Below are 27,870 nucleotides of genomic sequence, written 5' to 3' on the forward strand. Positions count from 1 at the left end.
TTTTCTCTCCTCATCTTCCACTCTGGTCACAGGTTTGAAGCCAAAAGTGAGAAATGAGTGTCACCGGAGCAAATGTCCACAGGACATGCCAGTTCTGTCACTTAACATTGAGCTGCAGTGAATTTACTCTCTCATGATGAGAGGACTGAAAGTTGGAGCAATCCTCATACTGTCTGCATTGCTCCTTTTGCCTTTAAAGTGATCTAATAATTATGAGTGTTTTGTGTCTCCAACCTTACTTATCTAGAACACACTAGAAGCATCTTCATGTTTCTGTTTTCTCTAGTACCTCTCGACATTTAGACTAAAGGTTTGTGTGGAGTGGCTCCTAGGGGAATCCCTGAGGAAAGCTACTTAAAGCCTCCTCAGGAGATCACCATTCAAAGCCAGTCCTAGCAGGAATTTCTGTGAGATTCTTGTCTCCAATAAACCACCAGAAAACCAGAAGTGGTGCAGTAACTTAGAGGGTAGAGCTCCAGTTTTGAGAGAGAAAGTCGAGCAGGTGATACAGGCCAGACCAGGCAGAAAAGCCTGGGAGTTGCTTATTTTATAGGCCCGTGTCCTCATATGATGCACATTGAAGCTCTCAGCAGCCTTTATTTACATTTTATTATGAGGCCAATGCAGGAACAGTAACAAATCATTCAGGGGAAAAGAAAATCCTAGTGTGTAGAAATAACTGGTATTCAGAAAAATTAAACTTGAGGATACAAACTGTATCATACTTATGTAAAAACTACGATTAAGAAAAAAAGATGAGGGGGCTGGGAATGTAGATTAGTGAGAGAGTGCTTGCCTAGCATGCAAGAAATCGTAGGTTCTATTCTTCAGTAGCACATAGACAGAAAAAGCCAGAATTTGTGCTGTGGCTCAAGTAGTAGGGTGCTAGGGAAAGTGCCTAAGCTTGGAATTCAACCCAAGAAATGTCAAAGAGATAGCTAGGAGATAGTTAGGTAGGTAGGTAGGTAGGTAGGTAGGTAGATAGATAGATAGATAGATAGATAGATAGATAGATAGATAGATAGATAGATAGATAGATAGATAGATAGATAGATAGATAGATAGATAGATAGATAGATAGATAGATAGAAAAATGATACATCAATCTGGTCTTGGATGTCAGGAGGAAAGAAGGGAACAATTCCCAGTCATGAGGCCTTCTTTATTGTGTCAGGCCACCAGCAATGCCTTCACACAACCACAAAGTAGGAAGACTGTCTCTTTCCCACTTCTCAGGCAGCAAAGGACCCTAGAGACAAGAAGACAAAGCCAGGTTCTAACTCAGGTTCTTGGAAACAGAAGAGAAAAGGCCCTGTCTCATCTTGGACTGGGGATTTACATTAATGATGTGGAGAATGAAGGAAGGAGAAAGGACTGTAAGAGGTAGAAGAAGGCCCTTCAAACCTGACAGATGGAGAGTCAAAAACCCACTCCCTGAGACCAGAGAGCAAGGTTTTTCTAGTCTCTTCCTCCCCTCTCCCCCACTAAACTGACTCTGTATTGGTAACCTAAAGATAGCCTGAGGCTCCCTTCACCTGAGGGAAGAAGGTTAGTCATTGAAGTGGCTGAGAAAAGCCTGACCCTGGTGTAACTCTAACAAATGTTTCCGGTTTCCTCCCATTGGTGACTGTGCCTGGAATGAATGAGGTGGTTTTGCAGCTCACTTCCCTGTTGAGTGTGTACATTCTGCCCCCTAATCCTACAGGCCTAGGTCTCTGTACCTAGCCTGGCTTTTGAACCTGTTTTCTGTCCTTCAAATACAGTGTTACTCTGGAGTTCTTTTGGCTAGCCAGAGTAAGGATTGAATCCTGAGAACTTCATTTGAATCTTTGATGGGTCAGTGATGTTTCTTTCCTTCTATAGCATGAGAACCCTAAGAACATTTAGAATGAAAGTAACTTCTCATCACCAAGGGAAACACACGAAGCTGTTGAACATCTGACTTTTCAGAAGTGGAAGTCAGAGTGTCATAGACTTTCCTGCCCTTGTTGGCTTCACCCTGTGATCCTCAGACCTCAGGCTCCTGAGCTAGAGTGATGGGTGTGAGCTACTGGTGCTCTTCTAGGTTCAGAACTGTAATGATATTGATAATACAAGTCAACTGCTTATCTCAATGGGCTTGGGGAGCATATTAAGCCTTTCAACATTGGACCTTTCAGATCCCTTTAGCACACAAGGTTATAATGCTAGAGACTGAGAGGCCGGGTATATGGATGTGCAATACTTGAGCCTTAACCTCTGACTCCAATTCTGGTGTACATCAACATTAGAGTGTTCTCCTAATTAGCAAATAGGAAAAGCACTTTGATTAATCCTTACTTGTTTCCAGTTGTGTGTCTTATATCAAGCCTGGGCCCTGTCCATGAGCAATTCAGCTCAAAGCTAACACTCTACCACTTGAGTCACAGCGCCACATGGGGTATTTTTTTGGTGGTATCTTGAACATAAGAATCTAACAGGCTTTCTTTGCCTAGGCTGTCTTTAAACTATGGTCTTCAAATCTCAGCATCCAGAGAAGCTGGGGTTCCAGGTGTGAGCCACCGCCATCTGGCCTATTGTTTTTGAGAGTCCTGGGGCTTCTTTTTTTTCAAGGCTAGCACTCTGTCATTTGAGCCACTCCATTGCTTCTAGCTTTTTCTGAGTATGTGGCACTGAAGATTCAAACCCTGGTATTCATGCATGTTGAGCGAGCTATTTCCACTAAGCCACATTTCTAGGTTTACAATCTTATCCCACAACTTGCCTGTACTGAAGAAAAAGCTTCTAAGTATAAATCATTAAAGAAATCCCTATAGGAAGGTGTTCAAAGATAAAAACACAAAACTCATCCTTGAGAGATACTCTAAACATGTGAAGACTATGACAAATGCCTCCATTTAATTATGTATCATGTTTCAACACAAAAAGTTTTAATGAAAAATGAGTCAATGTCCTAAATTATTGTGTATACATTTATAATAGATGTGCAAAATGTAATAAGTATTATGTGTATAATAATACTAAATAATATAAACAATAAATGAATGAATAAAATAAAAATAATCACAAAATCAATAATAAAAATCATAATATGTAATAAGCATACATATGTAAGTATATATCCTATATTACACATGTATAGAGATATCTTTTTCTTTGCAGGGCCTTCATTCAGTCCGTGGGAACTCTAGCCTGAATTTCTTTTCTTCAAGGACAGTGAGCTTCGCCTTCACTCATGGTGCAAATGAGTTACCTAGATGGTGAGATCAAATCCCAAAAATGGTAGAAATATTGGTCCAGTTCCAAGACAGTGACTTAATTTTTTCATAGAAGCAGTTATGTTTATTCAATTACATACTGAACATTAAAAAAAGCCATGTAGAATTTTGTACAGCTATTCAGACGTCCTTCCCTTACTCCCAAAGTGCTTCTCTGAACACTACATTTTTTCTTTTTTGTATGTTTTTATTGTAAAAATGTTGTACAGAGGGGTCACAGTTACATGAGCAAGGTCATGAGTATATTTCCTATTGAGCATTGTTGCCTGCTCTTTTGTTTTCCCCCTACCATCCCTTCCCTCCCATCTCCACAACTACTCCCCCTGCCAAGATCAGTGACTTAACTTTTTAGTTGTGGCTTGACACGGAGTTTGAACTCAAGTAGTGGCAAATCTGCACTTTCCTCACATTGCTACCAAGATCCTGAGTTCAAATCCCAGGCTGGGAAAGAAAACTGAGAGAAATTCCAAACCAGGGAGCTTTATTATTTTTTAATTTAGTTAAATAATTAATTAATCTTTTTCTTTTTTTCTTTTTTTGGCCAAACATGGGGCTTGAACTCAAGTCGTGGCAACTCTGCCTCAACTTCAAACACTCTAGGCTGGGTGCTGCCTCAGGACCCATACCCAATCCTGGAATCGTAGACCCAGAGGGCTGGGGTTTTACGTTTTATTCTTTGCACGGTGACCATCCTGAGTCTGAATGAGACAGACAGCTGCAAAGTGGACATGACCTGCCATATCTGAAGGCTGGCATGCTATCAGGGAACCATAGGCCAACCTGTCAACAAGTGTGACACCTGTTTTCCTTTCCTGAAAGAGTCCTTGGTGTCAGGCATGATTGAGAACACATCTACGAATCTAGATGCTATGTGATAGGATGTAAACAATATAATACATAGTTAGGTATCATCACAGTCAATAAAATGAATGGTAAATAAACGAATAAAACAAAAAATATAATGAATAACCACCACAAACAAAATATAGGCTGAATATCTGTATGGAAGTTCAATCCTATCTTTAAAATGTATATAAATAGTACGTTTTCCAGGGCTGTGGCTTGAATTCACGCTTAGGGAACAGGCCTGACTTTCTGTTCTTCAAGCGTGGTGAGCTTCCCCTTCCCCAACTGTGCAACAGAGTTACCTAGACCCCGTGTTCAAATTCCAGGCCATGAAGACAAAAATATGCCACAAATTCTAAGCCAGAGAGCTTCATTAGCATTTTAATATGTTTTTAAGTTCATTGCTCCTTTATTTGATACATTTTGATTTTATAACACGTTTTTCAGAAAAGGTTTTTAAACTTTTACATTTCAGTATAGCACATTGGTGTTTCTATTTTGACCATCTGCCATGAAGAGTGAGAATGAAAATAAGGATATCATTTCTCCCTAGATGGTCGGGACAGTTGAATTTATTTCTATTTAGAGTTATTTCTATAATTATAAACTCTCTGCATTTGTGTCATGTTAGTTTTCCTCAGCGCCTAACACGAAATACACTAGGGGGTTCCTGATAGCACAAAAGGTTAGGTTTCTGAATAAAAATTCATTTCTGTGAGGACAGTAGGTAATTGTAAGCATTTTGGGAATAAACTGGATTGTAAAATGAAAAACAAAAACATTGGGACTGGGATGTAGCTCAGTAGTGGAGTATTTGCCTAAAGAGCATAAGACTCTGGCAGAAAAGTTTCCTAAAGCTTAGAATGTTAGAATTTTATGATCTGTATGAACAAACTTTTTGTTTTTTGATCATGGGCCTGAACTCAGGGGTTATCCCTGTACTCTTCAGCTCAATGCGAGCAATCTACTGCTTGAGTCACATTGCTACTTCTGGTTTTCTAGTGGTTTATTGGAGATAAGAGTCTCACGAACTTTCCTGTCCAGGCTGGCTTTGAACTGCCATCCGCAGATCTCAGCCTCCTGAGTAGCTAAGATTACAGGCATGAGCCACCTGTGCCAGGCACGTGAACAAACTTCTTAAAGATGGATTCTGAGAAAAGAAACTTGGAATACAATTTTAGTATAAATAACTTATGATGCCATGGTTAAGGCACTAATTCAGAAGTATTTATTCATTTGCTGGTTTCTTAGTTTATTTAAAGGTATATTATATATATGCATTATTAATATATATACATATATATTATTAAAATCATAGATTTGAAGTGTACCTAAGAGCATATGTGCTCATGTAAAGTTATACAATTGCACAAGCTTCATTATTTTTTTTTCCAGGTTGGTTGGTACCATAAATTAGGTGGGATTTTTGTACTGCTGTTCTGTTCTCTGTTTTTGGAACATTTCTCTCCCTTTTATCCCTCTGCCCCCCCCCCACCCATCCCTGCACTTGAACTCAGCTTGCTCTTTCTTGGCTTGGTTGTTCATAGCTGATTTTCTACCACTTCAACCATACCTGTAGCCGGGCTTTTTTCCAGTTAATTGGAGATGATTTCTCTCAGGCATTTTTGCCTTCATTGGCTTTGAAATTTCATCTTCCAGTTCTCAGCTTCCTGAATAGCTAGAATTACAGATGTGAGCCTTTGGTGTGCTTAGGGATAAATTAGACTTTGGTTGGTGTATTCTTTCTGTTTTTCTAAGCATGGGATCATCTACTATAGAATTTCTGTGAATATCCTGGGTCTGAAGTAAGTTATAATATATATATGCAAATCTGTATAGTTCTCATAAGATGTAATGAATTTAATACGTGTTATAAGTGTAGTAATAGTCAATAAATATAATGAATGAATAACACAAAAATAAATACCCTCAAAGCAATATGCAGTAAACATAACTATGTAGATATTCATCATTTTTTTAAATGTGGATGAATATTACTTAACAGGGCTGGGGATTGAATTCAGGCCTAGGGAACAGGCCTGAATTGCTTGTATTCAAAGAGGTGAGTTTCTCCATCCTCCACAGTGAATTGGAGTTTCCCAGACTCCAAGTTCAAATCCCAGGCCTGGAAGAAAAAAAATGAGCACGAATTCCAAGCCAGGGTGCTCCATTAGTATTTTTAATATTTTTAAAATTTTTAAATTTATTTTATTTTTATATAATTTATTTCAATTTATTTGTTTGTTTGTTTATTTATTTTGTCAAGCACGGGGCTTGAACTCAGGTTGTAGCAACTCTGCCTCAGCCTCCATCATCCTAAGCTGGGATGGTGCAGCTTCTGGGCCCACAGCCATTCCTGGGATCCTAGGCCTCAGGGGATGACAGTAAAACAAATTGAAAACGGCACCAAAAAATTGCCGCGAACTGAAGTCTGTCGACGGTTTCTCGGTTTTCCTTCCTTGCATAGTGACCATCCTGGATCCAAATGACACGGCTGCAACCTGTAGGTCACCGGACATTGCTGAAGGCTGGCAGGCTGGCAGCGAAGCCATAGGCCTATCTGGACACCTAGGCCCTGAGTTTGAATCCTGGTCATGCCACTTACAAAGGGCTGGAGAGCCCAGGAAACTATTGCCTGTCCATAGGAACACCAGAGGAATGTGATCAATGTCATAGTTGGATGAGTAGTTTGTCAATCAGTCTAACATAAAATTAAACCCAGTATTCACAAGATGTGGATTGATTATAATTCATAGTTTATTATGCATTAAAAGAATGTGTGTGTGTGTGTGTGTGTGTGTGTGTGTGTTTTGTCAGTAGTGGGGCCTGAATTCTGGGCCTGGGCACTGTCTCTCAGCTTTTCAGCTCAGGGCTAGCGCTGTAACATTTGAGACACAGCACCATTCCCAGCTTTTTCTGATCATGTTGTGCTGAAGAATCGAACCCGGGGCTCATGCATGAAAGACAAGCACTCTCCCAGTGAGCCATCTTCCCAGCCCCTAAAAGAATACTATTGATTAAATAGTTCTCACTACATACCTGTGAATCACTAGGAAGGTAGTATATGTCATTGAATACAAGAAAGACATCACTTGCAGTATCTACATTTTTAAATACATATTTATTTGTATACTACCATCTGCATAGAAAGTTTTTGCTATTTTGGCCAATCCTGTGTCTCCATCCCAGGTCCTGGGATCCACGTGGCATCTGAATGTGCTAGAGGCTGTCATGCTGACACTCACCCATTCATGAGTTGGGCCTTCTAGGCCCTCAGTTCAGGCCCCAGCATTGCCAAAAATGTCGTCTTGGAGTAAGATTCCAAATGTGATACCTGTTTTCCTTTTCTGTGCAAGTGCTGGGTGTCAGGTATGATGTATATAATATGTCTGCAAAGCTACATGCTATGGAATTGATTTGAATGAATGTAATAAATGTTATAGGAGCACTCACAGTCAGTCAATAAATAAATGGTAAATAAACAAATAAATAATAAAATATCATGAATCATTCCAACAAACACGATATAAACTGAGTATATGGATGTAAGTATAAATCATATAATAAACATATCTATATATGTTATGTTCTCCAGGGCTGGGGCTTGAATTCAGACCTAGTTAACAGGTTTGAATTACTTGTCTTAAAGGAAGGAGAGCTTCCCTTTCTTCACCCCCCCCCGCCCCCGCAATGCATCAGAGTTACCCAGAACCCAAGGTGACATCCCTGGCCTGGCAGACAACAAAATGTCATGAAATCCAAGAGAGGGAGCTTCAGTAGTATTGTTAATTAATTAATTTATTGCTAAGCACGGGGCTTGAACTCAGGTGGTGGCAACTCTGCCTCAGTTTCCATCACCCTAGGCTGGGATGGTGCAGCCTCTGGACCCACAGCCATCCTGGGTCCTAGGCCTTGGGGGCTGACAGGAAAACAAAATGAAAACACCACCCAAAAAAGCCGCAAACCACAGAAGGTCAGCAGTTTCTGTTTTTCTTCCTTGCAGGGTGACCATCCTGGGTCTGAATGACATGGCTGCAACTTGTAGGTCACCTGGCATTGCTGAAGGCTGGCGGGCTGTCAGTGAAGCCATAGGCCAACCTAGACACTAGGCCCTGAGTTCTAATCCCGATCATATCATTTTAAAGGGGCTGAAGAGCCTAAGAAACTATTGCCTGTCCATAGGAACACCAGAGGAATGTGATCAATGCCATGGTTGGATGAGTAGTCCCTCAATGAGTGTAGCATAAAATTAGACCCAATAATCCAGGACACAGATTGATTTTAATTCATAGTTTATTATGCATTAAAAGAATGCTATTGGGGGCTGCGAAGTTGGCTCAGTGGTAGAGTGCTAGCCTTGTTCTGAAGAGCTGAGGGACAGCGCCCAGACCCAGAGTTTAGGCCCCACGTCCAGACCCGAAGGAAAAAAAAAAGAATAATATTGATTAAATGGAATCCTCACTAAATACATGAGAATTAGTAGGAACGTAGTATATGTCATTGAATACTAAATAGACAGCTCTGGCAGTACCTAAATACCTAAATTTGTATTTATTTATATACCACCATCATCATAGAAAGTTACTGCTATTTTGTCCAAACCTGGGGCTTGATCCTAGGTTCTGGGATCCACTTGGCAGCTGAATGGGCTAGAGGCTGCAGTGCTGACACTCACCCATTCATGGATTGGGCCTCTCAGGCTTTCAGATCAGGTCCCATAATTGTCAAAAATTTCTTCCTGGTGTAAGATTTCAAGTGTGACACCTGTTTTCCTTTTCTGTGCAAGTTCATAATATGTCTGCAAAGTTACATGCTATGTAATAGATGGGAATAAATGTAATAAATGTTTTAGGTGCACTTACAGTTCATAAAATAAATGCTAAATAAACAAATCAATAATAAAACATAATGAGTCACTCCAACAAACACAATATAGAGTGAATATATAGATGTAAGTATAAATTGTATATTTAACATGTCTATAAATTTTATGAGGAGTTGAATTCAGATCTAGGGAAGAGTTTATTTCATGCACGATTCTCATAGGAAATGATAGGCTTATATGGCACAACGATTACTTTTAATTAAGAGTTCATGAAGTGTGACAATAAGAATCACATTCAGGAACTGGAGACAATGGGAAAGATCCAAGAATCAATACTCACATGTTAGATAGGATTCCAACACAGCCCGCCACATCTCCTACTCTGTCCAAATAGGTATTTATTAGCATACTAGCTTCAGCTTATGAATGGATGAATATTGTGCCACCAGGGATCGATCTCAGGTCCCGGGTGCAACCTACCTCTTTCGTTGCTCACAGGCCAGTATCCTCACCTAGACCCTTTTGCCAATTGGGCCTGCTAAGCTCTGAGTTCAAAACCCAATACTGCCAAAAGATGAAATCTGATGTGAGAAGCCCATCGATCCACCTATTTTCCTGTCCTGTGAAAGTCGTAGGTCTCAGGGAGGATGGAGAATTTTATATAGGCAAATCTATAGGAAAAGGTTGTCATCTGTGTTGGCACAGTTATGTCTGTAATCATACTCAATAAAACACAAAATGCATCCATGACTAAGACACACAATAAAAGAGTAACTACACTGAACATATGATGCATTCCACACATGTATGTAAATAGAGATCCTATGTGTAAAATAGGTTGGTATATTATTTTTGCCAGTGCTGGGGCTTCAAATCAGACCCTGCAACCTGGCCTGATATTGTAGTCTTCAAGGAGGGTGAGCTTCCCATTCCCCCACAGTGCCATAGATTTACCCAGACTTGAGTTAGATTCCCAGCTGTGGCAGAAAAATGGTGTGAGTTCTGATCCAGGGTGCTTTATTTTATTATTATTATTATTATTACCAAGGAGAGGATTTCAACTAAGTTTGTGGAAACTCTGCTTCAGTTTCAATCATCTTAGGTTGGCGGGCTGCCATTGGCCCATAGCCGATCCTGGGATCCTAGGCCTTGAAGTCTTGCAGGAAAACACACACACACACACACACACACACACACACACACACACACACACAGAGAGAGAGAGAGAGAGAGAGAGAGAGAGAGAGAGAGAGAAAGCCGCGGGATGGATTTTTTACATTTTGTTCCTTTCCACGGTGACCATCCTGGGTCTTAATGACATGCCTACAAAGGGTTCTTCACCTTGCATTGGTGAAAGCCAGAGGGATATTGGGGAAGCCATAGGACCATGCAGCAATGTAGGCCCTGAGTTCGAGTCCTGGTCCTGACACCTACCAATGGGGGAAATCCCAAGAGACTCGTTCCTGTGCATCGAAATACCGATGCAATGTGAGCAAACTCATGATTGAATCAGAAGTTTCTGCGTGCATCAGTCTAGTCTAAAATTAGATGCAATGATCCTAGCACGCTGATTGATCTTAATGAATAGTTTATTAAGCATGAAAAGAATCCTATTCCTTCAATGGTGGCACAGTAATTACCTAAGAGTTGGTAGGAATGTAGTTGATAGGTAGATGTCCCTGTCACTCTATACAAATATATATATTTATTGGTATACTACCACCTGCCTATCCATGTATGGCTATTTTGTCCACCCCTGTGGCTCCATCTCAGGGTCTGCGAACTGCCTGGCAGCTTCCTGGGCTAGAAGTTGCTGTGCTGACACACCCATTCACGAATTGGGTCTGCTAGGCCCTGAGTCCAGGTCCCAGCACTGCCAACAATTGGATCATGGAGTAAGAAGCCTAGTGTGACACCTGTTTTCCTTTTCTCTAAGAGTCCTGGGTGTAAGAACTACCTTCAACTTATGAAGGGATGACTGCTGTGTGCCGAACCCCCCCCCCCCACTCCCTACCTAAGGGCTCCATCTCAAGTCCTGGGAAAGGCCTTCCTCAATAGTGTCTCACAAGCTGGTGTGCTCACATGGACCCATTTGTCACTTGGGTCTGCTAGGTCCCGAGTTCAGATCCCAGCAGTGCCAAAATTCACCTTGATGTCAGAAGCCAATCGTTGCACTTGTTTTCCTTTCCTGTGCAAGTCCTGGGTCTCAGCTAGGCTGGAGAATGCATGGGCCACCCTGTGGCCACGGGGATAGGTTGTTATCCATGCCAGCTCAGTTATACTTCTCATCATATACTCAAGAAAATACACAATACATCCATGAATAGCATACAAAGTAGAATAATTACACTAAATGCACAATGCAGTCCACACACAGATGTGAATATATATCCCATGTTTAAATGATCCATTCAGGACTATTGTGGCCTCCCTGGGGCTGGATCTCTTTTCCTGGGAAAGGCCCAGCTACTTAGTGGCTCACAGACTGGTGTGTTCACCATGACCCATTCACCAATTGGGCTTGCTAGGCCTTGAGTTCAAATCCCAGCACTGCCAAAAGATTCACCTTGATGTGAGAAGCCAGTCATTGCACCTATTTTCCTTTGCTGTGCAAGTCCTGGGTCTCAGCTAGGATAGAGAATGCATAGGTAACTCTATACTCATGGGAATAGGTTTTCATCTAGGTCACAACAGTTATATCTGTCAACCAATACTCAAGAAAATACACAATACATCAATGAATAAGACACAACATAAAGAGAATGACTACACCAAATACAAGATGCTGCCATCCATGTATGGAAATATAGATCCTCTGTTTAAATGATGAATTTATGACTATTTTGGCCCCCACCAGGGCTTCATGTCAGGTTTTGGGAATGGCCTAGCTCCTTAGTTCCTCACAGGCTGGTGTGTTCACCATGACCCATTCTGACCCATTCACCAATTGGGCCTGCTAGGCCTTGAGTTCAAATCCCAGCACTGCCAAAAGATTCACTTTGATATGAGAAGCCAATTGATCCACCTGTTTTCCTGTCCCATGAAAGTCATGGGTCTCAGCAAGGATGGAGAATTCTATATAGACAACTCTATAGCCATGGGAATAAGTTGTCATCCATGTTAACACAGCTATATCTATCACCATACTCAATAAAATACACAATACATCCATGAATAAGACACAAAATAAAAAGAATAACTACACTGAATGCAAGATGCATATCACATCTGTAGGTAAAGAGAGATCCTAAGTTTAAAAAAGGTTATTTTATCCAGTGCTGGTGCTTCAAATCATGCCTTGGACCAGGCCTGACATTCTAGTCTTCAAGGATGGTGAGCTTCCCCTTCCCCCAAAGTGCAACAGAGCTACTCAGACTCCAGTTCAAATCCTAGCACTGACAAAAGATTCATTCTGTTGTCAGAAGCCAGTCATTGTACATGTTTTCCTCTCCTGTGAAAATCCCGGGCCTCAACTAGGATGTAGAATGCATAGGCAACCCTATAACCATTGGAACAGGTTGTCATCCATGTCAGCACAGTTATACTTGTCACCATACTCAGTACAATACACAATAACTCCATGAATTAGACACAAAATAAGGAGAATACGTGCACCAAATGCAAGATGTTGTCCACACATGTATGTAAATATAGATCCTATGTTTAAATTATGAATTAATTACTATTTGTCCCTCCCTGGTACTCGATGTCAGGTCCTGGGAAGGGCCTATCTCCTTCGTTGCTCACAGGCTGGTGACCCTTGACCCTTTCCCCAATTGGGCCTGTAGGCTCTGAGTTCAAATCCCAACACTGCCAAAAGATGAATCCTGATGTGATAAGCCCATCGATTCACCTCTTTTCCTTTTCTGTGAAAGTCCTGTGTCTCAGCTAGGGTGGAGAATGCTTAGGAAACCCTATAGCCATGGCAATAGGTTGTCATCCATGTAAATACTGTTATATCTGTCACCTTACTCAGTAAATTGCACAATACTTCCATAAGACAGACAATAAGGAGAAGTACATCAAACGCAAGATGCTGTCCACACATATATGTAAATTTAGATCCTATGTTTAAATTATGAATTTATGACTATCGTGGCCCACCCTGGGGATCAATGACAGATCCTGGGAATGGCCTAACTCCTTTGTTGCAAACAGGCTGGTGTGTTCACCTTGAACTATTTGCCAATTGGTCCTGCCTGGACCTGAGTTCAGATCCTAGCACTATCAACAATTGGATCATGGAGTAAGAAGCCAAGTGTGAAACCTTTTTTCCTTTTCTCCGAGAGTCCTGGGTGTCAGGCTTGATGAAGAACACGTCTACAAATTTAGATCCCATGTAATAGGATGTCATCAATGTAATAAAGGCAATGGGTGTCATCACTGTAAAATCAATGGTAAAAAATGAATAAAACAAAAAGTACAAGGAACAACCACATCAAATGTGTATGGACTGAGCATCCATAGGTAAGTACAAATCTTGTCTTTACAATGTATATAAATAGTATGTTTTCCAAAGCTGGAGCTTGAAATTTGCTTAGAGTACAGGCCTAATTTTCTTACCTTCAAGTACAGTGAGCTTCCCCTTCTTCCACAGTGTTGCAGATTTACCCAGACCCTGAGATCAAATTCAAAGCCTGGCAGAATAAATGGGATGAATTGCAAGCCAGGGAGCTAATTTCTTTTAATTTTTTTTGCTCAGCAGGGGGCTTGAACTCAGATTGTGGCAACTCTGCTTCAGCTTCGATCATCCTGTGCTGGGGTGCAGCCACTGGACGCACAGCAGATCCTAGGATCCTAGACCCCCAGGCCTTGTGTGGCAAAAATATACAGAAAAATGCGGTGAGATGGCCTTTTTATGTTTTCTTCCTTTGCATGGTTACCCTCTTGGGTCTGAATGACACTGTTGCAAAGGGTACTTCACCTTGCATTGCTGAAGGTTGGCAGACTATTGGGGAAGCCATAGGCAATGTAGGCCCTGATTTTGAATCCCCATCCTGACACCAATCAATGACAGGAGATACTAAGAGACTCATTCCCATCCATGGGAATAACAAGGTAATCCTATCAGTGTCACAGTTGAATTAGTTGATCGTGAATGAAGCTCCTATAAAATCAGACCCATCATTTCAGGAGACTGATTTTATTTATTATGTATGAAGCATTAAAAGAATACTATTATTTACAGGAATGCAATAATTTCAGATATTGATTGATTTAATTAATATTTTGTTAAGAATGAAAACGACAGTAATTACATGGAGGCATAATAAATACCCAAGAATTAGTAGGAATGTAGTCTATATAACTAAATAATGTATAGGCATCTCTAGCACTCTATAGAGATATTTATTTATTAGAGTACTACCATCTGCATGTCAGTCTGTTCTTAATTTGTCAACCCCTGTGGCTCGATCTCAGGTACTGGGAACTGCCTGTCAGCTGAATTTGCCACAAGATGGCATGCTGACACTCACCCATTCATGAATTGGGTCTTGCAGGCTGTGATTCAGATGCCAGCATTCCCAAACAATGAATCGTGGAGTAAGAAGCTGATGATGACACATGTTTTCCTTTTCTGTGAAAGTCTTTGGTGTCAGGTTTGAAGTCCAATATATATACAAACCTATATCCTATGTAACCAATGTAAGCACTGTTCTATGTGTCATAATAGTCAATAAAATGAGCAGTCAATACATGAATAAAACAAAAAATAAAATGAATAACTACACTGAATGCAACATATGTATATAAATATAAATCATATACTTAAAATGCACATAAATAGGATGTTTTCTAGTGGTGGGCATTGATTTCAGGCCTAAGGAACAGACCTGAATTTCTTGAATTCAAGGAGGCAAGCTTCCCCTTCCCACAGAGTGCAACAAGTGTTACCCGGACCAAGAGTTCAAATCCCAGTGCTGGCAGAAAAAATGGCATCTCCAAGCTATGTGATGCTCAATTCTTAGGTATTTCATTTGGGCTCCATTTAATGAATGTGATTGTTTAAATGCTTCATAAAGTATTAATTAAAATCGACCAGTGTCCTATAATTTAATTGTGTATAATTTTAACCTTGAATCATTCAAGAACTGCCCATTTAATCATGACATACATCACATTCCATTGGTAATCATATGAATAGTAATGAGTTTCTTAGGATCTCCTGCCATTTGGAGGTGGCAGGACCAGGATTCCAACTGTGGGCTCCAGCTCCTACCACTTAAACCTGAGGATAGGGAACTCACAGATCTGTCCAAATACATCAGTAAGACCAATGATTAGGCAGCCATCAGTGTCTCCCAGCAGTCCTCCTTGATACTTACAAGGCTGTGATAGGAGGATCATGGTCAAAGTCACCCTAGGCAGGAAAGTCCTTGAGACTCCTGCCCAACTTGTGCCAACAAAACCAGAAGTAAAGCCATGTGGCTCCATTGGTAGAGGATTAGCCTTGATCAAAAGCAGCTCACAGACTGTGCCCAGATCCTGAGTTCAAGGTCTGGGACTGGGAACAAATAGACATACACAACAATCTGTGCAGCCATCCAGATAAAGCAGGTCATCTTCTTGTCCCCAACTGGATTGCACAGAGTTCCCTGGGAAAGGGGCTGCCATCATCTTGACTCTGCCCATTCTGCCTGCATCACAGGATTCTGGCCACACCTCCATTCTTTCATGGTTCTTTCTGACCAATGGGATACAAGAATGCTGGCCATGTCCACATTCCATGCTGCCCAGTAGCACTGGGATTCCCTCTGTTGGTTGAGACCATTACTAGCAGTTGAGGAAGGTAGAGGTGGCTGAGTGATGAGCAAGAGACTCGAGGCCTAGGAGGAGAGGCCTTGCTCAGGCCCACCATGTGCCTGCCTGTGCTCTGGCCCCCTTCTCACCTTCCCCGTGGCACAGCATTTCAAACCTGGTGCTGCTGGCTCAAACCCAGGTTGCCTCTTGGATTCCTCAGGCAATGGTCCAATGGTGCGCCACCAGCCAGCTTGTGGGTCTGACCTGGTCCTGGCCTCCTTGTCCTCTGCTCTGAGCCTGATGTCTGCCATACCACTGCCATTGCTGTTTGCCCCACATGGAGCAGCTGCCAACAGATTTTGCCTGCAGCACATGTGAGTGGTGGCCACATAGGCCCGCTCCCTGCGTCCCCATATAACCCCCCCTTCTGACCAGGACCCGCACCTCCTCTGTGCCCCACAGTCTGAGCCACGCCCTGCCATGAATGTGCCTCAGGGGTGGGGGTGGGTGTTGACCCAGGATCCCATTCCCATCCCCAGCATCTAGTGTCCCAGGAAATGGGGAGATGCAGGGTTACGTGAGGAGTGGACGCCACAGAGCCCCTGGCCTGGAGCAATGGGAGCCACACAGCCGCACATCTGCACCCTTCCTTTCCCTGGTGGGAACCTGGTGGTTTTAGTCAGAGGTGGGGAGCAGCATGTACACACCTGCCTTCTGCGGTCTTTTCCCTTTTTCTGGGGATGGGAGGCATTGGATGCAGAAGATAGATCCCCCTTGCTGTGTGAACCCTTGTTTTCTGTGCTCAGTCGTCCTTTCACCTGAAGACACAGAGACAGAGACAGAGAGACAAAGAGAGAGATCATCTTTCTCCTTGTACAGCCTGACTGTGCTCAGGTGTGTCATCAGTTGGCAAATTGCAGGTACCCCATGGATGAGTCTTCTGTCACCGGTCTGGATGTGTGTGTGTGTGTGTGTGTGTGTGTGTGTGTGTGTAGAAGTGGGTTGTAACAAGGAGGCTGAATGCTTTGGTAACTTCTACCTGCTATTTTTGGGGAATGCATGGGCTTCATAGTTGATGTCTGGGAGCCTAGAAGGGTGAGATGCTTGAAGGGGACACAGCACTGTTAAATTACAAGAATAAGGGATCTGTGTGTGCCCTGGAGCTGTGTATGCCCTTGGGCCTGGTTGGTGGCAGTGGGAGCTTGGGAGGACCTAGGAGTGCAGCCTGCAGGGGATGGCTTTCCAGAGGACAGAGAGCATGGCCACACTTAGTAAAGATATGAGTCCTGCTAGTATGGAGTGCAACAGCATAGGTCAGATTCTGGGTCTTCTCATCATGACCTCTGATGGGCGAGGCCAATCCAATTTTAAATCTTGAGCTGTTATCTTCAGATCTCAACCTCATGAGTACCTAGGATTAAAGGCATGAGCCTCTGGCACTGGGACTCTGGTTCTTTTTGGTATATTAGGATTTGACCTCAAGGTCTTAGGCTTGCCAGTCAGATCTTCTACCAGCTTTTCTGTCTTGGGCATTTCTGAGATGGAGAATTAATATATGCTCAGACTGGGGTGGATCACAGTCCTCCTGTCTGTGACAGGCATGAGCCACCAGGCCCTGTCTTCTGTAGTTGGAATGGTAGACATGTAGAGCCATGCTCAGTCAGTGGTTTAGATGGATTGTCCCAAACTCAGACCACGGCAGCCCATTTTTGACGACAGGTGAAGCTCTGGGTTGGGTCTCAACCATTGGACCTCAATCTCCTCATGGGACAGTTGTGAAGAAACAAGGGATTAATACAGAGGGATCTCTGGAGCAGGGTCAGGCACAGAGGGAGGGGCTGTCAGATATGGTTTTTGGCAGTTCTGTGAGAATATGACAGGAAGATACCTGGAAAGATCTCAGATGGTGGGTGTTATTAATGTTGTGACTGGTATAGGATTATGAAACAAAACATGACTCTCTTTAATACCCAATCCCCATAAGGAACGGGATCCTTCACTTTGTTCAGTTTTGAAGCTGGGGAAACTGAGGCACAGAGAAGCTGAGTGACCTACTCATGACTCCCAGCTGACAGGAAGCTGGGCCTGACATCCCTGCCATGCTCCCTAGGACAATGGGTGTTATTCAATCTACTTCTTGTGGCGAGAAGTCCACTTCTTTTCAGTTGTGGGGCTTGAACTCTGGGCCTGGGCCAGCTCCCTGAGATCCTCAGCTCAAACCTAGCACTCTACCACTTGAGTCACAGCTCCACTTCCAGTTTTTTTGTGGTTCTTTGGAAATAAGAGTCTTACAGGTGTTCCTGCCCGGGCTGGCTATAAACCACAATCCTCATATCTCAGCCTCCATTGTACTTAGTATTATAGGCCTGAGCCACAGGAACCTGGCTTAAGTGTAATTCTGACCTTCTTTCCTTTTTTCTCTCTCTCTCAGGAACTGATTGAATGGGTGCTGGAGGAGGTGGCCCAGCATCCCCAACGTGGTTGGTACCAAGGTGGCCCTCTCATTCTGGAGGTGGGCTGTGGGTCAGGAGCTGTCTCGTTCAGGCTGTTGTACCAGCTCCATGAGGCCCTCTGTGCCCTGGCTAGACCGTGACAGTTATTCATTGTCCATCTAGCCTTACTGGATTCAGTACTGTGATCAATGCCCTTTTCTAGCAAAAATTTCTGGCTAAAATTATGATACATAGTTACAGAATGAAAATGTAATGCCATCTTAAGAGAGTCATTTAGGGTTCTGGGAATGGGACTTCACAGTAAAATGATTGCCTAAGCATGCAGGAGACCCTGGGTTCAATTCCTCAGTAACACATAAACTGAAAAAGAAACACTGGAAGTGGTCCTGTGCCTCAAGTGGTAGAGGGTTAGAATTGAGAGAGAAAAAAAAAAGTTGAGGAATAATTCCCAAGCCCTGAGTTTCAGCCCCAGGACTGCCAAAACAACAACAATGAACATTTAGTTAGTAAATACAAAATAAAGAACCCAAACTTGGAATATATAATTGTTCCTTCCATACTGATACTTGACAATAGTCCCTAATTCATGTACTTTACCTATGTTAGGATAGTGTGTTGAAAAAAAAAGTTTTGTTCATTAGGTCATGGCAATTAATGCCAGGAACGTGCTTAGATGTCAGGTGAATATTAATTCTGGAAATTCAAAGATTCCAGGCTTTTGAGTGGGGTCTCTGCTAATCACAATGATAAGGGTAGTCTAAGTGAGATTTGGAAATCATTTTGGACAGTTATAGCACCAAAAAGGCAGAGGCTAATTAACAGTTGTGACAGAAGAGAAGGAATAACTGCAGATGGAAGGAAAGAAATGATAGTAACTAAGGTATAACAGAAACAGTTCTAGGGAACCATTTTTGGTTATTGAAGAACTAGTTATCAACTAGGCTTATTCCTCATTGCCTTTAGCATTCTAAATCTCTTAGGCTAGATAAATGTATCTCCTTCTATGCTGTTCTTTCATACCTGATCTCTTTGCTTTCTAAACATCTGTCTTTCTATATTTGTCTATAAACCTTTACTGATATTAACTACACCTATACAGACGTCACAGGATGCTAATGTAAGAGTCCCATAGCTCATGAGTCTTAATGAAACAAAATGGAAAAGGAGGACATATTCACTGCTATCTCAATTTTTCTAAAAAGCTGCAATGTCATCATTTGGTTAAAATTTCCATTCTTTGTCTACACAGTGTCATTCAGTGCACATAAATGCAAATATAAGCCTGGTGCTGGTGGCTCATGCCTGTAATCCTAGCTACTCAGGAGGTTGAAACCAGAGGATTGTGGTTCAAATCCAGCCTGGTCAGGAAAGTCCATGAAACACTTATCTTCATTTAGCCACCAGAAACCCAGAAGTGGTGCTGTAGCTAAAGTTGTAGAGCATTCTAGATGAGCTGAAGAGCTGAGAGACAGTGCCCAGAATCAGTGTTCCATACCCACAATCAACAAAAAAGTGCAAATATGGGTTTAAGTTTCCCCCAAAGGAATGATGAAGTCAATAGTAATCTTCCCAATGGAGTCAGTGCAAGTACTTTTGCTGAGTTATTTAAGTTATGGCTTCTTTGCTGAACATATTCTCTTCTTTAAAAATTGTCAAATATTAGCTGTATAGTAAACTTCATCTAATATTTCTTGGTTCAAAAGAGAAGTCCATCCAGTTGATGTCACTTAGCTTTCTTACTGTCTTAGTTCAAAGCCAACCAGGCATGAGAGTCTGTCAAACTCTTATCTGTAATTAAACACCAAAAAACCAGAAGTGAAGTTTTGGCTCAAGCAGTAGTGTACTAGCTTTGTGGGCAGGTGGGAAAGAAGGACAACTGTTCAGGGACAGGGTCCAGCCTCTGAGTTCAAGCCCCAGAACCAGCACAAAGTAAACAAACAAGCAAACAACACAAACCCTAGGTATTTCTTTGGGACTCTCCTTAAAGTGGTCTGAGAAGAGGCTGGTTTTGCTGATCATACTCACTGGATCCTGCGTTTTTGAAATCTTTATTGCTATGGAAAACTCAGGACCAGACTGAACGAATTGATAACTGACTCCTGCAACAAGAGAATCATCTCAGGAGTGAAACATCCATCCATAAGACACTTCAAAACCTCCATATCTTTGTTTCTTTGCAGTAGAACATTTTTAAAACAAAGTTATTTCCTTTTGTTCTATGCTGGACTTCAAATGGCATATTGTTTCCTTCTGTAATATTCTCAACTACAAGTTTACAGACAAGTTTTATATGAGGAAAGCACACACTCAAAAATGTCAGGGAGAAAGTTTCCTTCAAACATTGAATTCTTTCCTTGTACAGTAAAAAGGAAAGCAAATGTTAACTTGAACTTTGTCATTCCTCTATGTTCAATTCCTCTCCTGAGATCAATTTCCACATCTAGTAACAGTTACTTCCACTTACTTCCAGTAACAATCTATGGTGCTGCTAGAGATAAAATGAATGTTTTCTGACTTCATTGAAACAGCACAAGGACACACTTAGACATGAGGTAACACGTGTTTCAGAGACAACTTAGTAAAGAGAAAATATGAAATTTAAATTGCTTATGAACACTTTATTCATGAGTACATTATGTTCAAACTTCTTTAGTGCTCTGTAAATTAAGGTGAATTTTAAATGGGAAGAAGGTTCTCAGACCATTTTTTGTGAGTTTATGTGCTGTGCCTTAATTTCCCAATTGTACATGAGTTAACAGTAAGAGAAACAATAGCAATAATAGGAGAGAGAAGTTCTGTGATTATATAAAAGGGCTCAGTAAAATATAGAAGACTCTACAAATAAGACAACATTGAAACAATAAAGCCAAGTCCAGTATGTAGATTTATGGGAGTGATATAGAGAAAGCATTACTCCTATATGGAACATGAAGCCACTTCCTTTCTAAATCACGCTTGCTAATCACCTAATTTTGTAAAAAGAAGAATGGAAGAATGATTCTGTTTCCAATGCAAGTCATATATGAGATAATGGACTTAACTGGAAAAAAAGAATCTATCTTGAAAGAACAGGAATTATACTAGCAATGAATCTGGTGGCTAAGATCACATTTCTTTTTTTTCCTTTTCTTATATTCTTTTTGTAGTGGTTGGTCATGGTACTTGAAATCTGGGACTGGGTGCTGTCCTTCTGCAACGAAGCTCAAGGCTAGTGCTCTTCCACTTGAGCCACAGTGCCACTCCCAGTTTTCTGGTAGTTATTGGAGAAAAGAGTCTCCAGGACTTTCCTACCTGGGCTGGCTTTAAATCCCAATCCTCAGATCTCACCACACCGAGCTTAGGATCACATTTCTAACAGTGTACACTCAAGATATGTAATGTATATGTCCATCAATCTTTATATTAATTCTTGCATTAAAAATCTGGGCTACAGGATAGACTTTACACTCACAAAAGTGTTTGTAGTTTAAAAGTTGATACTCCTGGAAAAATAAAACCTAAGAATGTAAAGGAGTCTGAGAAGTTCTATTTGCATCCAGCCTGGGCAGAACAGGCTTTGAGACACTACCTATAATTAAACAGCCAAAAGCTGGAATACCAGTCATGAGCAAGATTGCTGAATAAGAGCTTGAGGTTTGTGCATACATACATACAAACATACACATACACACAGAGGGATTTATATGTGCACACAAAAATACACAAATAAAACAATTCTCAGAATATGTAGAAAAGTTAGAAAACAATAAAAATATGTCCCGATTAAGACTAGAATCAAGCGATAATTTTTAATATTAGAAAGCCCTCAAGTGAAATTTCCCCACAAAAGTTGAGAATCTTACATAGGTAGGAATCAGAGATAGTAAGAGAGTCAAGCAACATTATTAATGGGATAGGATTTATGGAGGAATGAATCAGGGAACCCTCTAGGTGCATATGAAAATGTTCATATCTTGTGTCAAATGTTAGAACATCTTTGAAAATAGTACATAAACAGTCTGAGCAGTCAGTCTAGTGGATAAGATCATAGGAGAAGTTCAGAATTGCTAGTCTGTTTCTAGAGTAAATAAACAAACTATGGCAGGGCAATGTGATACAAGCCTGGAATTCTAGCACTTCGACAGGAGATTAGAGAATGGAACTACATTGCGATATCTTCCCTGGACCAGGTAGAATAATTTTGTCTCAATAAAACAAACAAAACAACAAGAAAGGAATACATAGTTGGAATTTGGGTCTAATTTTCTCATTATGTTTTGAGAAGTCAATTTTCCTATTGAAATGCAACTCATATATATCCTCACTTGTGTTTTAAATGCTCTCTTCATTACAGAACATTCTAGATGCAAAATGGCTCATTATTCCCATCCAAAAATTTGCAAAAGTGAGTAAGCAACATTCTGTTGGATTCCAAAGAAATGTTGAAGAATTACAAAAGCATAAGCCTGGAGAAATAGCAAAGTTCAACTAAGGTAGGACTTTGTAGACCTTGATAAATTAGAATTTAGATTTAAAATATATATCTTGGTTTTGTTTGTAATCTTATATTCTATAGGATACTACAAAATTCTTTTTAAGTAGAGGGATTAATTGAAAAATTCACAAATGATTCTGGCATTCTATTTTCCTAGAATATTCTTTCAAGAGAGTTATAATTAGAATATAGTAAATAGATAATTCCCACAGTTCATGTATACCATGTTAATGTGAATAATCTAGACAGAGTTGCCAACAAATGGATGACAGTAATTTATAAATTTATAAAAACAGCATTTTTTGAGGGTTTAGTTTAAAATGGTATGAAGAGAGTAATTCTGTGACATCTTCTTTCTTCAACCTATAAGTAACACAGGAAGCCATTTCCTTATTTACGTGCCTCTGTATACATTGAGAAAATGCTAGGTTTGGGGTTTGTATTCAACGTAGTTTTTGTTTTATTGGTTTGCTTAGAGCTTGAACTCTTGGCCTGGACAGTGTCTCTGAGCCTGTTTATGCTCAAGGCTCCTGCCCTACCACTTCAACCTCAGTGCCACATTGTGTCTGGCTTTTACGGAGAAGTATATTGGAGATAAGATTCTAAGAAACCTTCCTGCCAGAGTGGGCTTTGAACCATATTTTTCCGCTCTTAGCTTCCTCAATATCTATGATAATTAAAAAAGTATAAATATAAATAATATTTGCAAGTGAGGAAAAATGATGCAGCTCAGTTTATTGTGGTGTCTTTCCAGAACACGGAGGAAATCACATTAGCAGAGGTGTAGTATTTTTCACAATAGAGATAAGCTATTCATGATATGAATTAAGGAATTTCAAGGTGCCCCTTACAAGTTGGAAACTGTTGGGCTAGGATGACTTCATGGTATAAATCTTGGGATTGATGGTCATAGAAATAACAGCTTACTCTGATAAAAAAAATTGCTTACTCTTGACGAATTAATTATTACAGATGCTTCATAGTTTTCTCCTCTACGAGAATGTGGCTATTTTTCTGTTGACTTCTCAATCTTTAACACCCCATTGGAAACTGCATCTATTGCAGAATTTCATAACATGCAAAAAAGTACTGTTTTGAATCTCTCAGGTATGGAATGCTGAGAATTTAAAAATGAGTAATTATGAGTAGTTATTTCTCATAGGAATTTTGAAGAACACATGTATTCTGTCCTCTTAACAACTTAGTTAATTTTAAATGTTTTGGGCTTCCATAGCATTAAAGTGGTTTTCTGTTTTAGAAGTAGAAAGTATTAAATGTATTCTTTTTCGAAAAATTCGGCAAGTATATTATGAAAATATTGTCTAGTTGGATAACAATCACGTTGATGACCCTCTGATAAAGAAGTGGTAATTAATTTGAATTGGATGTCAAATAGTACTGATTTTTAAAATATTACTACATAAAGAATAATATTTACTGTGCCAATACAGTGAAATTACATTTTATGCAGCTTATTTTTTCAATTTTATTATCAAATTGATGTACAGTGAGGTTACAATAATTGTAAGGTAGTAAATACAAAACATTTCAAACTTGTTACCCCCCCCCCCTCATTTTTCTCACAGTTTTCCTTCACCCCTCACAAGCTGTAATGTACATTTCCAATATATTGTCTTGTGAGTGTTGCTATTGCATTGGTTTTCCCTTTGTCATTTGTCTCACCATTTTGCTCTTCCTCTTCCCTTCCCTATTTAAGGTAAATGCATACACAATACAAAATCAAATACAGCAGGAATGAACAATAGGGGGAAAACCCAGAGAAAACAAATCACATATTTCATCAAAAACAACAACCACAATTGAAAAAATCTGGTTCCATATCTTGGAATTCATTTTGCTTAGCCTCAGCTTATATGGTTATGTATACGCACTACAAAACCACTGGAAAATAATAGCTGCATGGACACCATATCATGAAAACAGCATGTTAACTTTTTGATGGTAAAGGTGGAATTAGGATTTGTGAATTCGCAGTTCTGATAAAGGTATTTCAAGGGTTTTAAAGTTATGACAGGTAAATTTGAGTTGTTCAAAATTTTTAACAACTTAGCCTATTAAGAAAATTTAAAATTGCCTGGGAGAATAGGCTTTCATGCAAAGAAATCCACGGAGACTTAGTAGAGAGGAAGCAATGCGGGTGAAGATGCTCATTTTCACACTAAACAAACAAACCTCAGAAACATTGCTCTAAATCCTGTAGGTTCCCTTGGAATTATCCTTACCCAGGAAATACATTCTTATGTTGAAACAAGGATATACTGGAATTTAAATTCAAATTCTTAAAAAATAAGACATCAATTTTGTGAATTTACCTTTAATTACCAAACCGTAATTCTCTGAAAAAGATAATTTGAGTCAAAATATTTAGGGAGAAAGTGCCCTCCACAATGAAAGAAGGTGTTGGGATTACACATTTCTGTTTGTAACACTTTCTACAATGTCTTTGCATGTGAAGCAGTGAAACACAGAAAAAAATCTGATTGGATACTTCAAACCAATGATTTCACATTTCTAAGTGGCTCACAAAAAATAATATCCTTAATAATATGAAATAGTGAAGACTTCTCTTATTACATAAGCCAAAATGTTTTGGGTTCAGAAAAGAATTGAGCAAATGGAAAAGGTAAGAAAACATAGTTCTTAGAAAGCCTTGCTAAGCGTATTGGCTTCAGCAGTGAAGGGAGGCCAAACTTTTTTATATAAATTGTGTTAATATTTTTTTTGGATGTCCAGTCGTGGTGCCTGAACTCTGAGCCTCGGCGCTGTCCGTCAGCTCTTCAGGTCAAGGCTAGCGCTCTACCACTTGAGCCACAGCACTACTTCCGGCTTTTTTCTTTTTGCTTATGTGGTGCTGAGGAATCGAACCCAGGGCCTTAGTCATTCAAGGCAAGCGCTCTACCAAAGAGCCAACTTCCCAGCACTAAATTGTGTTAGTAATTTTATTACCAAAAGTGATTTTTCAGAGCCTATTTGGCTCACTACAATGCAGAACAGATTGAATGAAGACATGAAAATAAATTCCACATCCAAATGAAGCAACTTAAATAGTTTTAAAAGAGAAATCATGAAGATGTAACAGTGGTGGAGCCCATATAGTCCTTCAGCTTCACTAAACTTGAAGCCAAAATGCTGTGATTAATTGGAAATCAGGCAAGAGCTAAGAGGAGGACATAGAAGCAGGACATAGAAGCATTGTCCTTTTGTAACAGACACTGTCTTCCTAGGTATAGGTGATTTAACTCTACGCTCCTCCATACATCTTGGTGAACAAATGCAAGACCAAGAGAAAAATCATCTATTGAAATAATTTTGCATAGAATAACTTCATTGTTCCTGATATGGTATCTAAGGAGAGTCTTAAGATAGAAGATAAAAGTGCAGTATTTTTCAGTTTCCTCTAACCATCTTCTTAGCAAAATATATCTTTTAGGTTAGAATGGATTGAACCAAAAAGTGATGGATTACTTATTTTTGTGGGCACTTTAGACACAAGAAGATTTTCAAGGTAAAAGAAAAAATACAGCCAAATATTTGTGATCACAGCTTCTTGGACTGTTTTCTGGAGACAAAGTTTTACATTAAGTTTCAGGGCAACCAAATGCAAGAGGGAAGTTTAATAGACTTGCTTGGCCAATTAAACAGCATGAAAGAAGAAAATGGCAAATAATATTTAAGGAATTACTTTGACCAATTACTTTGTCAGAAGAAAGAAGGAAAAATATAATTCAAAATCAATTGACTTAAAAGTATGAAGAAAGAGTAGTGAAGAGAGATTAGAGAAAACATAGAGGATTGTTTTCTCTCCAGTGGAGTAATGGGTTCTTGATCTTGTTTCTTCCATTCTGTCTTCACAAGCTATCAAGTGTGTCTCACGACTGGATTATCCAGTTCAAACAGAGAACTCATAGAAGAAAGATAATATTTGCAGCAGATGTAGGTGATTTATAACCTTAGACAATCTATTTAAATCTGTTCAAAATTCTCCCCTATCCCAAACTTCTCTCTTTGTATAGCTTTGTTTGCTTTTCCCATGACGACCCTTCCTTCATTAACTGCTTAAAATTTGTGGAGGTCATATTCATACTTTCTAGAGATTTCAGATTGGTTGTGATTTTTTTGTGTTTTTGTTTTTTGTTGTGTTTTTAAACTGAATTTCAAAAGGTTGTGCAAGTGTTACAATTAAATATGTCCATCTAATTGTCCAATGCTCTTGGATCAGAGTCACTCCTTCCATCATTCTCAACCAACCCCTTCTCCAAGATTTATTTCAGATTTACCACTTCCTTTATCATATGTTTAGATTGAGTATTCTAGCTGTACTTGCCCCTTGTTCATTTTTCATTCATTCTATGTCTTTACTATAATTCCTTTCTGTTTTCAACTTCCTGATAGTCATCCTGTTACACTGTCTATTAATACTTTGAAAGGTTTATGTACATTTCATGGAGTTTCCATACTGCATATGCTTGAACTGATGTCAGCTTATATTTCCATAATTCATTCAAATTTGCAAGACAGGAGACGTGAAGCACCTAACCATGATTTTATTCTCATCCATTTGGAAGATTAATCTTTAGTCAAAAAGAAAGTAAAAACATTGGCATAGAATGTATTCCTAACTACCAGTTCTTATAAATGGCTTTGTACAATGGTGTGATTGTTTTATTTTACATGGGATATTATTTTCTACTACCTATAAGTTTTGGAAAAAGAAGAATACTAAAATTTATTCCTAAAGAGGAATATGATAGAAATAGAAGACAGATTTTATGTTTGTCATATCTCTGATGAGTACCCATATTCAAGACTTAAGTCATATTTCTTCCTATGTTAGACAGATAGGGAAAACATATTATTACATATGATAAGACAACTACTTGTGACTTTTTAAAATGTACCTTATTAAATGATGACATTGACTTTATTAGCTAATTTTTGGGTTTGAAATTTGGGAGGCTGATCTACCTAACACATTTCTGGAAGGCCCTTACTGAAAAACACAAATTGTGGGTGGTACTATTTCTACACTTTAATGAATGGTTGAATGTGTTGGGCATTAGTGCTGGGTAAATAATTCAACTCTATTGTAACTTGCTGCCTACGCTTGAAAAACTTGTAATGTCACTAAGTATCATCTACTTGTCAAATGTTATTTTGGCGAATGTGATTTTAAAAAGTTAATTTGAAAAGGAATAATTTTCAAAATATTAAATGTAGATCATCATTGGTTTGAGAGTGACATTTTTATACCAC

General features: G+C 39.8%; 1 pseudogene; it reads left to right on the top strand.

Annotated features, from left to right (window-relative positions):
* LOC122124717 overlaps positions 1–27,870 on the top strand; it is a 184,956-nt pseudogene that overhangs the window by 10,519 nt on the left and 146,567 nt on the right.

The sequence above is a fragment of the Dipodomys spectabilis genome, unplaced genomic scaffold (genome assembly GCF_019054845.1).
Source record: "Dipodomys spectabilis isolate Male_0828 unplaced genomic scaffold, ASM1905484v1 ptg000242l, whole genome shotgun sequence".
Classification (NCBI taxonomy): Eukaryota; Metazoa; Chordata; class Mammalia; order Rodentia; family Heteromyidae; genus Dipodomys; species Dipodomys spectabilis.